Below are 11,621 nucleotides of genomic sequence, written 5' to 3' on the forward strand. Positions count from 1 at the left end.
TGATCTGCAAGAGCCCGAAAGATGAATGTCTCATACAGCAGCAGAAATATTCTAAGCAGGAAAGCAATATGGGAAGGGAAAGACAAGACAAAATGCCAGGAGACTGCAAGTTCTGGGGCTGAGGGAGAGAACGAAAGAGAAACAAGTTAGGGAAAAAATGTGTATAGCAGAGATATATTACAGAGAAAAACCAAGAGACAATGTCCAACTAAGTGATACACAAGGTAGATCCAGCAAAATCCACTGATTTCTATGAGTCTGCTGTGAGCACAACCAACATTGGATATCACCTAAGATGTAGAGAAAGAACAGGAATCTTATTCTTCATTGTGCTCATTTTGTATTTTCCATGTTGTATCTATCCTGGTACCAATGTTTCTATGAAATGATGAAACCAAGTACACACACACACACACACACACACACACACAACTATGTAAAAAGAGATTTGCAAAGAACCTGAAATACTTCATGTTGTGCCCTGGGTTAATTGATCCTGCAATTTATCCTGGGGCAAACTGCACTACTTCCCAACAATATAGAAGTCTTAATCTCAACAAGACACATCATTTCAAATAATTTATGCATATTTTTCCTTGAATCCAATTTTAATGAAGCTTTAGCCCATCTGAGAACATTCAGAATTTGAAATTACCTTGGTGTAGGACAGCCGGTGGCTATTTGATCATTTTTATTCCATTAACTCCAAATGACTGAGGAGTGTTTGCTCCACTGCACTCCTCTTCTCAATGTAAATGAATTGAATATTGGTTCATTTACAGAGGTCTGCTTGAAGATACTCATGAGTAAACAGAATCAGGCTTTCCAGTTGTCCTATAACAACAGCACTTCTTTTAAAATAAAGTTATGTTTCCATAATGTAGAAGTCACACAAGCACATGGTTTTTGTTTTGTACAGTGTCCCAGTATTTTTTGGCGAAGGGTATTACATTGCCACACAGGTTACTTACATAGCAGAAAGGTGTCTGGACGAGTGAAACTGACCACCTGTCTCCTTGATTCTTGCTTATAAAAGCGAGTTGGAGGGGCTGGGCGATGAACTCTGCAGGGTGATGAATGCTTCCCTCTGTAAGGGAGCCTTCCTAGACCAGCTGAAAGAGGCAGTTATTAAACTGCTTCTTAAAAAACCATCTTTGGACCCGGCCAATATGGCCAACCATTGCCCAGTCTCAAATCTTCCATTCTTGGGCAAGGTGATTGAGCAGGTGGTCACTGAACAACTCCAGGCATGCCTGGAGGATGTGGACCATTTGGATCCCTTCCAATTGGGATTCAAGCCTCATCATGAAATGCAAACTACCTTGGTCGCGCTGGTTGATAATCTCCAGTGAGCTAGGGACAGAGGTGAAAGCTGTTTCCTAGTTCTGCTGGAACTCTCAGTGGCCTTTGATACCATTGACCATGACATCCTTCTGGACCGTCTAGACTTAGAGCTGGGGGTACTGTTATGCAGCGGTTCTGCTCCTTCCTCCTGGGCATGTCCAGAAAGTGGTGTTGGGGGGTGAGTGTTCAGACCCCTGGGCTCTCACTTGTGGGGTGCCTCAGGGTTCCATCCTCTCCCCCATGCTTTTTAACTTCTATATGAAACTGCTGGGAGAGATCATCAGGGGGGTTGGGCTGGGTGTTCATCAGTATGTGGATGATACCCAGCTCTACCCGTCTTTTAAATCAGAACCAGTGAAAGCAGTGAAAGTCTTGTGTGAGTTTCTGGAGGCGGTTGGAGGATGGATGGCAGCTAACAGGTTGAGGTTGAATCCTGACAAGACAGAAGTACTGTTTTGGGAGGATAGGGGGTGGGTGGGTGTAGAGGATTCCATGGTCCTGAATGGGGTAACTATGCCCCTGAAGAACCAGGTGTGCAGCCTGGGAGTTATTTAGACTCACAACTGTCCATGGAGGCGCAGGTCAATTCTGTGTCCAGAGCAGCTGTCTACCAGCTCCATCTGGTATGCAGGCTGAGGCCCTACCTGCCCACAGACTATCTTGCAAGAGTACTGCATGCTCTGGTTATCTCCTGCTTGGACAACTGCAATGCACTCTACATGAGGCTACCTTTGAAGGTGACTCGGAAACTACAACTAATCCAGAATGCGGCAGCTAGACTAGTGACTGGGAGTGGCCGCCAAGACCATATAACACCAGTCCTGAAAGACCTTCATTGGCCCAGTACGTTTCTGAGCACAATTCAAAGTGTTGGTGCTGACCTTTAAAGCCTTAAACAGCCTCGGTCCTGTATACCTGAAGGAGTGTCTCCACCCCCATCGTTCAGCCCAGACACTGAGATCCAGCGCCAAGGGCCTTCTGGCAGTTCCCTCCCTGCGAGAAGTGAGGTTACAGGGAACCAGGCAGAGGACCTTCTGAGTAGTGGTGCCTTCCCTTGTGGAATGCCCTCCATTCATATGTCAAGGAGATAATTAATTACACAACTTTTAGAAGACGTCTGAAGACAGTCATGTATCGGGAGGTTTTTAATGCTTGATGTTTTATGTTTTTAGATATTCTGTAAGCCGCCCAGAGTGGTGGGGTACAAATATAAATTAATAATAATAATCTGCAATCCTATGCCAACTTACCTGGGAGCAAGCTCCATTGAACTCAGTGGGACTTGGGGCATACTTCTGAATACACTTGTTAGGATTGCACCGTGAAAGAAATTAATTTTTAAAACTACAAGCAGGAATACTCCAATGTACTTCATCTTCCTAAGCACACCGCTTCCATTACTTTAAAATTCTATAGGCTTCCTTACTTAGGTGAACAAGGTACAGGCCTGAGGGGTACCTACAGACAGCAGTAGAAGAGGAGAAACTTACTTTCAGAACTATGATGAAAGTGGTTGGGGGTAGGGTATTTAATTCACCAATGATTTTGTGCACAAGTTAAAAAATGCATTAGCTCTGCATACCCAACTACTAGAATACAATTTTCTATCTTGCATAAAACAGTATAACTGCTCAAACAGATTATAGACTGTGTCAGTGGCTAAGGCAGCAGCAGTACATTGTTGAGGAAAGGTTGTAGCTCAGTGACAGAGCATTGGTTTTCCCTGCAGAAGGTCTCAGGTTCAGAAGGCATCTCCCAGAAGGGTTGAGAGTGATTCCTGGCTGAAACCCTGAAGAGCCACGGGCAGTCAATGCAAAAAATACTGGGTTACGTGAGCCAATGGTTTGGCTTCCTATGTTCCTATTGGGGGTAAAGTACTGTTTTTTAAAAACAAACAAACAAACATTGGGGACCCAAATTATAATCCCGCTCAGTCATGCAAACTCAAGCTGCAGCCTATGCACAATTACCTGAGAGGAAACCCCCCTGAAAACAAGAGTAATCCTGAATTGACACATAGAGAATTGTACGGTCAGTGGTTCTGGGTAATTTGTTGTTATTTGCTCTAACTTACTCAACAGTACTGCAAGTGAGGGCAAAATAAGGTAAGAACAGCAAAATACATTTTACACCAAGGATCTCTAGAAATTGTTGGGAAAGTGTCAGCACTTTGGACAGCGGCCGCCATTATTATAAATTACTAATTACAATTTCACATATGATAATGCTCCACCTTAGTCAACAGGGTTAATCCGACTGCTACATTATATTACTTATTTATAAGCTTCCTTTCTGGACCATGATCACCAAATGTGGTGGCAAACAGAAATACAACCATAAAGCACAGCAACATGATGCAACACAATCCAATCCAATATTTGAGTGATTAACTTCAAAGCAGAGAATCTGGCATGCTGCTGTACCAGCATTTCCCCTCTCTATGTGAAACATTTGGCTAGCACCCTCAGCTTTCAGACCACTGACCCACCAGTGATGAGCGCTGCTACTGCCAGAGGTAGCTGCCTCTTATAACCATCTGTTTGGCTGTATGCACAAAGTAGATGGACTTGTCATCTGTGTGCTCTCCATTTCCCAGATATATTTCCCCACATGCACAACATTTGCTGTCCTGGTTAGGACCACATATGCAATCATGCATTTCATGTGCATCACCCTGGCTGGTACAGGACAATTATATGTGAGACTGAGAGAGGATATACTTGTACAAGAGGAAAGTGGAAACCAGAGAGGGTTCTATGGCGCATTTCTCAATGGAACAATATTCATCAAATGATAATTAACACCATACGCATTTGCCAAACAGCTGCTGTTCTCCAAGCCTGAATCTCTACAGGACCTTCTAAGTGCTCTGTGGCTGTCTGTGAAAAGCCAAACAATGCAGCTGTTTGTGAAATAGGTTTGAAGGCACTTTTAGAGCTTGACATTCATCAGGAATTAACAGGGTGTTTGATTCAAATTCATATTTAAAATATTTTGTAAAGACATTTCATTTTTTCATAGGAAACAACTTAAAAAAAACATTTCCACCCACTGTTAAGCAATAATTTACAGTAATAACTGCACACTGTTGGCACAAAAATGATTTTCTGCAGAACCAAGGGAGGAAATAACCTTGGGAAAACGAAAAGCTTAGAAACAATTCTAATTTCAGGACTCATTGCAAGCCAGAAGCTCAGCTCAAGTTAATGGAAATGCTTTAGAAATGTTGCTTTCTAATTTTCTTGTGGAAATAGTGTGAGATGATGGCAGATGAAGCCTTTTCCCAATAAAGATAATGAATACAATCCAGTGAAAGCGAGCTACACTAATGTTCCACGGAAAGTAATGAGACTTCCAGATGTCACCTTTCCTTGTGATGATAGCTGAAATCCAAGAAGTGAAACAGAACACACCTCATAGAAAGGTGCCTGTTCCCAGCAAGCAAAAATAGCTGCCTATCTCTGCTGACAGTATGCGGTGGTTGTTGTTCTTTCTGTGCCAATACTGCTAATACAGTTGGATTAGTGGAGATCAGTATAGGGATTGGTACGGCTGATGTCTGGAATGTGTGTGCTGAGCATGCCACAAAAGCTCACTAAGAAAAACCAACGTCTGGAAGTGTTCTTAACTGGTATGCCTCTGTATACCAGTCAATGGGAATCATAAGAGGTGAGAATGCTGTTGCCCTTAGATCCTGCATGCAGGCCTCCCGTAGGCAACTGATGGGCTACTATGAGAACAGGATGCGCTGCAGTAGATGGGCCTTGGTCTGGTTCAGAAGGATCTTTCTTCTGTTCTTAAGTGCATAGCTGAGGACATCTTATTCTATCTGTTACATTTTTACTTCCCTTCTTCAAAAGAAGTATAGTATAGTATAGTATAGTATAGTATAGTATAGTATAGTATAGTATAGTATAGTATAGTATAGTATAGTTCAAAAGAAGTATAGTATAGTATACTTCAAAAGTAGTGTAGTATAGTATAGTATAGTATAGTATAGTATAGTATAGTATAGTACAGTATAGTACAGTATAGTGTAGTATAGTAATTTTTTTCCATAATATGAATAGTTATCTATTCAAAATCATGCATAGTGATTTTTTTTGTTTTGTTTTGTTTTGTTTTCCACTGTATTTCATATCAATTAAAAATTCAGTGTGGCACGAGGAAATTTTTATTCTGAAAGTGTGGCCCAGAGAAAAAAGTTTGGAAACCACTAAATTAGACTATTTAGAGTCATGAAATGGTATGAGCCCAGTCAAGTCACGATGTATTCTAAAGACATGTCTATGTTGCCATAGAAGTCACTTTTTTGCCAGTTTACAGGAGTGTGTGGAAATCACACAATCAATTCTGGCCTGTTATTCCTGATTCTTTGCTGGTTTCCTTGTGGCTCCCTTCTGGGTCTCTGGATAATAACTTCCAGACCTCCGATTTAAGATTCTTTGAAGGTTCTTGTCCTGATCCCTTTCGGTTTCATCATCGAAACCTTGCTTGGAAAGATGTATCTGGATATGAAAATGTAGGCTGCAGCTAGGTTGTGCCATACCATAGACACAATCAGAACCTGCCAATGGATTATGGAGATTTCTAAGGATTTCATGTGTGCAGATACATTAAATGTTTCCACATTTATGCCACATCTTAGCCACCCTACATAGACAGATTATGATATCAATAGAAGCAGGTCTTTCTACTTCATCAGAATCTTCACAAAGTCAGATCTAGAATGGCAAAATGAACATTTAACTTTAATAATCCTACCATGTTTAGAATATGGGAATCAATATGAGTGTTAAATCCAGTTTGCACTACAGTATTATTCAATAAACAGCATGTGATAAAAGAGATTAATTCCCCTCTCTGAGGCCAGTTTTTAAGGCATATGTCCTACTTGTGCATCTCAAGATATATCCAGGGCATTTTGTTTAATGATATAAAATTACAAGATTTGCATCCCCTTGGACATGATTACAGTCCAACAGTGCCATCCACTGCCTTTCTACATAATGTTCCCTAATCACTTATTCCTTAAAATTCTTCTAAGAAAGCCAGGAGACCATAAACAAACTCTCTACAATAACCAATAGATATTAGGAGTTTTTCAGACAGAGGAAAGTTATTTAGACCCAACTAGCTTTTGTTGGAATAAGATTTTTCCAATAAAGATCTGTGTTGAAAAAGCAACTAATATAATATTATATAATATTATAACAGAACGTTTTACCAATTTATTTGAATGTTTAAGGAAAGTTGGGATATGTGTGTTTTAGCATAATTATATTGATGGTGATGATAATTAATTCTTGTCCCTTATCCAATATCTGGCTCTACAGCTATTGCTTTCCCCCCAAAGGTTTAATTTGAATGATTGAATGGAATTTTGGGTTTGCTACTGTCCCTTTCAAAAGGTCAACAGTGTGATTACTGCCTTCTTGGACTGGAGGATTCAGTCCTGTTGGGAGCTGTTTCACAAGGATCTTCCCTATGGGGAAGGTGCTTACAAAGCAGACCTTGGCCTGCAGCTTCTCCTAAAATTAAATGTCACCTAGTGACCCTCTCCATTTGGGGAGATCTGAGGCTGTCTCCCTCTGACTCAGATGAAGCCTGGATTCCCCCTGTATTGGTTTGATTTGCTTTGGAATTCTGTTGAATTCAGTGCACATCCCTACTGAACCAGCTGAAGCTTCACATATTTTATTGTTGCAACCCACCCTGGGACCTTATGGTAAAGAACGGGTAACAAATGTAGTAGACAAACAAACCAACTAACTAGTGTTGGATTTAGAGGAGGGAAAGAAATAGTGTTTGGTAATATCAACATATGGGGAACAGCAAATCCTGGAAGACATGTCCCAGCAGTTTTATGCAGATGTTAAATAACATGAGAGACACTATAGGCCAACAACCATGGTGTTGAGCAGAAATCTTATGGTACCACGGTCAGGGGGTGGATCTCCTAGGACGACAGGAATGCTGTAAAATGGTACCTGCAAGTATCATCCTAACCAGACAATCTAAAACAGGGTGGTCCAATGCACAGCCCAAGGAACACAATTAGACCTTGATGCCTTTTTGGCAGCCCTCAGCAACATTTGATCCCACCCCTCCCATCACAGCCCTCACACTGCCTTCCCAAAGCTGGGTAAGCGAGGTGATGGGCTTTGGAAAGGAAGTATAAGGGCTCTGACAGGGTCCTGGAGTCCTTCCGCCTCCTTTCAAAACACTAACTAGTGTTTTCCCAGCTTTGGGAAGAAAGAGGGAAGGCTCTGGGATACTGCCAGTGCCTCACACCTCCTTCCCAAAGCCTAGCGCCTCACTTAGCTAGCTTTGGCAGAGGGCTGTGTGTGTGCCAATTTTTTACGTTCCCCCCCCCACATGACAAGGCAGGGGGCAGCCTGCAGGTTCCATGACAAAGTACCCTTGCGGCCCATGCCATCAAATCCACAGAGGTTGAGTAAGACCAACAAGGACACCCTCCCCTGTCCCATAATAAGACCTGAAGCCAGATCAAATAAGATTTAGATTTCTTTTTGGGGGGGGCATTGGTTCCGATAGCCCTTTTAATAATGGTTTTATTGGGTATTATTAGGTTTTAAAACAGTCATTACAAAATGAACCCATTGACCAGAGACCAGTGTGCAGTCACAAAACCTAACTTAGGCTATCAAATATGCTCTTTGCTAGTATCATACTATTCTATTAATATTGATTATGAAAATACTTTAGGCATCTTACTGTCTTCCAGGATAACTGCAAATATGAACTGATAGAGCTTATATTTAGCAACATTACTTGGATGAATATTTTCAGACAACTAGGAGTCTAGGAGTGTAACTCCATTACACTGTGACATCATTCAATGTGGATTTCAGATTATTAACTGCTTTTAAGTATGTGTATATATTCAATATCACCAGAATGGCTTGTTAACATATTTATAAGTCATTATTTATTCTCTTTATTAGCAATTAGGTTTCAAAATTGCTTCACCAATTATAATATCCACTGTGTAAACTAAATGTCACCCATCAATTCAGCTTCACAGGAATAGCTCATAGAGCAATTCAATGCAGCAATTCAAACGGCTTGTTATAGCTCATTATGACGAAAATGTTCAAGCATTTTTCCTTCCTACAAATGTGATTTTGCATTCAATAGGCAAAACTGGGTTCATTAAAATTGTTCACCGGTAGGTCTGCAGCAAACTTCCTAGGGAAATGTCAAGATAAGGCAGCAAGGCTTACTGCCAGACTAATACCCAAACATAATTAGAAGAGGGCTGGGTGGTTTACTACCTACTGAAATGAGAAAGTATGCCAGGTACATTATGGATATTTGTTGGTGGGATTTCAGCTCATAAAATAAACATCCTCAACACTGCCGGAAAAGTGGTGTAAGGCAGCAAGCAGTGTTTATCGTGATTCTTTTGGTTTTGTTTTACTGTACTCCCCTTTTCCTGAAAGAATGCAACATTTTTCATCTCGAGCAGTTGAGAATTTTTTTCCTCATATCTGGACAAATGCTGGGAAGTGAGGGGGTGCGATCCTCTTCCTAAAGCATTTGTATGACTGTCCCCCCTCCCATTCATATCAGTGATCAAACTCCTTCAACGCCAGGAAACATTAAAGCCAAGTGGGGATTTCCCCTTTGATGTATCAGGGTAATACTACTTCCCTTTGAAAAACCCACCCATGCTTTACCGTGGTGGAGTCAAACACTCGAGTCTGAAGTACAGTACTACGCTTACTTACCCCAGACACCACAACCACGGCTAATTAAAATGTCAGGGAATGGGTTGGTGGCTGCTGTTTAGAAAGCAAATATTTTGATTAAGTAGTAAGACTTGGCCAGCCCTCAATCTTGGAACCAGAATATGGAGCAATAATTGTGTGGGGTTGTGTGTGTATAAATAGTTTAGACTGCTGAACTCAATAAAACATATTCACATTTCTATAATCACAGTCCAACATGTATTATATTATCTGCTATCAAATTTATACCACGCTGATTTTCTTTGGCTCATTATTTCTGATTCACTGCAGGTAATGAATTTCCTTTTCTTAATATTATGTGATGGATCTTCTGATTTGATTGCAATGTAACACAAGACAGATAGAAAGATGAGGTATTGTGATTTTTTTTCCAGGTGCAGCTCTAGAGACTTGAGGCATTTATTCCTGGTTCAGAGTAAGAAGATTTCTATGAAGATATTCAAACAGGATTACCCCAAATAAGGCTTGCATCAAGTGAATATTGATGTGTAGGGGAAAGAGAGAATTCTGGGCTGGATCCAGAGATCCCTTGCTTTGCTCTCTAAACATTTTTCAGAGACACTTCAAAAGCAGCTTTCCCACTGCTAGAGATAGAAAGATCCATATTTTGGGGGACGATGTCAATTTCACATAAGTTTATTCATTATTCCATCCAATTTCTGCATTAATCTGTCCTTTAAAAAAACTATCTAAAATTTGTATTTAAATACATACATTTTTCAATACAAAACACATGTTTAATTATTGTTTCACCTCAATATATGCATTTCTAAACATATTTTGTCCTAATATATGCAGTTTTAATGCAGTTTGGTCCTTTTTGAGCTAAAAACTGGATTGCAGAATTCAGAGAAGTGTGAAATCTAAAGGATGATTTATGTTGCAATCTGTGTGCTATTATGGAAGGTGCTAATTAGCACAGTTGGCTTAAAATGTTGACCAAACAGAATTCTCCTCCATCCATATTAATCCACTACCACCCACTAACACGTGTGTTAAAAAAACAACCCACTAGGCATGCCCAATTCCTTGGCATGCTTAACGTAGCTCTTTGGAATCTGGCCCATAAGTGGTCTACAACCATTTATGAGCCGTTATCCATATAACAAAGAAATGTCGTTTTTTCTTATTTATTAGCATCTTTACATACCTGACTCATGCATTCATGTCTGTGAGAGGTTTTCAAACAGATGAATGTAACGTTTCCATGGGAACAGCTTGTGAAGCAGGGTAAAAAAGAAAAAAGAACACCTACCCCCCCCCCCCCCTTGCCTGACTGGCTTAACTTGTACCTTCTTATTTGCTAATCCTCTATAATGAAAGTCAGCCAGAAGCACTCCAAGGGTCTTTGAAAAACTTGATCAGTAACCATGTAATAAAATCAGCAATGCCCATCTGGATTCTTGAAGGCTTTGCTGCTACTAAGTTTACTTATAGCAGAGCAACAGATCTACCATTTAGGTTTGAACCACTTCATGTTTTGCCTCGTCTTCATAGATCTAGGACCCCAACCACCTTTTTTGTTAGGAGAGGCTGTGCCACAAAACTAATTAGTAGAATAAAATTACTTCTGTTGATCTTCCGGTCTTGAGAACATTGACCCCTTTGCCATCAACTAATCATATTAAACCACATTAGAAATTACTGCTCTCACTAACCTCCAGCTAGAGCAGCTAGTAAAAAAGAGCATTATTAATTACAAAAAACCCCACATTTTTATATACTCACATGTATTTAATCTCCAGTTGAGCTGGTCTGACTGCTAGCAGTGAATATACATACTTGACCTTTTAAAACTCTTAATGTTCAGACCACAACTCAGTTTGGCTGAAAGGACTGAGACCGTGTATAGGAATATCTGGGTAGCTGGTAAATGAGGAAAGTTATATTCATAGAATCATAGAACTGTAGAGTTGGAAGGGAATACTAGGATTATCTAGTCCAGTGTTTCCCAACCAATAAAGGTATGTGCATAAACCCAAAATATATATCACATATCAACACTAGGTGACATCACAATCAATAAGCACCTGCAAGTTACTTACATAGCTACAGACCTATAGATACTGGCCCCAATCTATGGTACTCCCTTCCATGAGAGAGAAGGTTCAAACTTGTTATTCTTAAAGTTTTCCAGATCCACAGAAAGATATACTGGTGGTATTACAAGCAGACCCGGCCCAACAATGTTGAAGGGTGAAGCACCCCTCTCAGGCAGTGAAAGTGCAGGAGGCAGTGTCCCAACTAGCCCACCACTGCTGGAACGCCGCTGGAAGTGGGGAGGTGGGGGTGATAGTGTAGGAGGGAAGGAAGCAGTACATATCTTTTTTCCTTTTTTGCTGTAAGTCTATTGGAGACCTTCAGGTGGCAAGCTACTAAAGCCTAATAAATGAAAAACACAATGAAGCACACAGTACCCGTTTCACCTTAGGTGGTGAAATGGGATAGGCTGACCCGATTACAACTATCAATATTTCTCCCCCGGTTGCAATTCTGTGAGCT

The sequence above is a fragment of the Lacerta agilis genome, chromosome 4, assembly GCF_009819535.1.
Source record: "Lacerta agilis isolate rLacAgi1 chromosome 4, rLacAgi1.pri, whole genome shotgun sequence".
NCBI classification, from domain to species: domain Eukaryota; kingdom Metazoa; phylum Chordata; class Lepidosauria; order Squamata; family Lacertidae; genus Lacerta; species Lacerta agilis.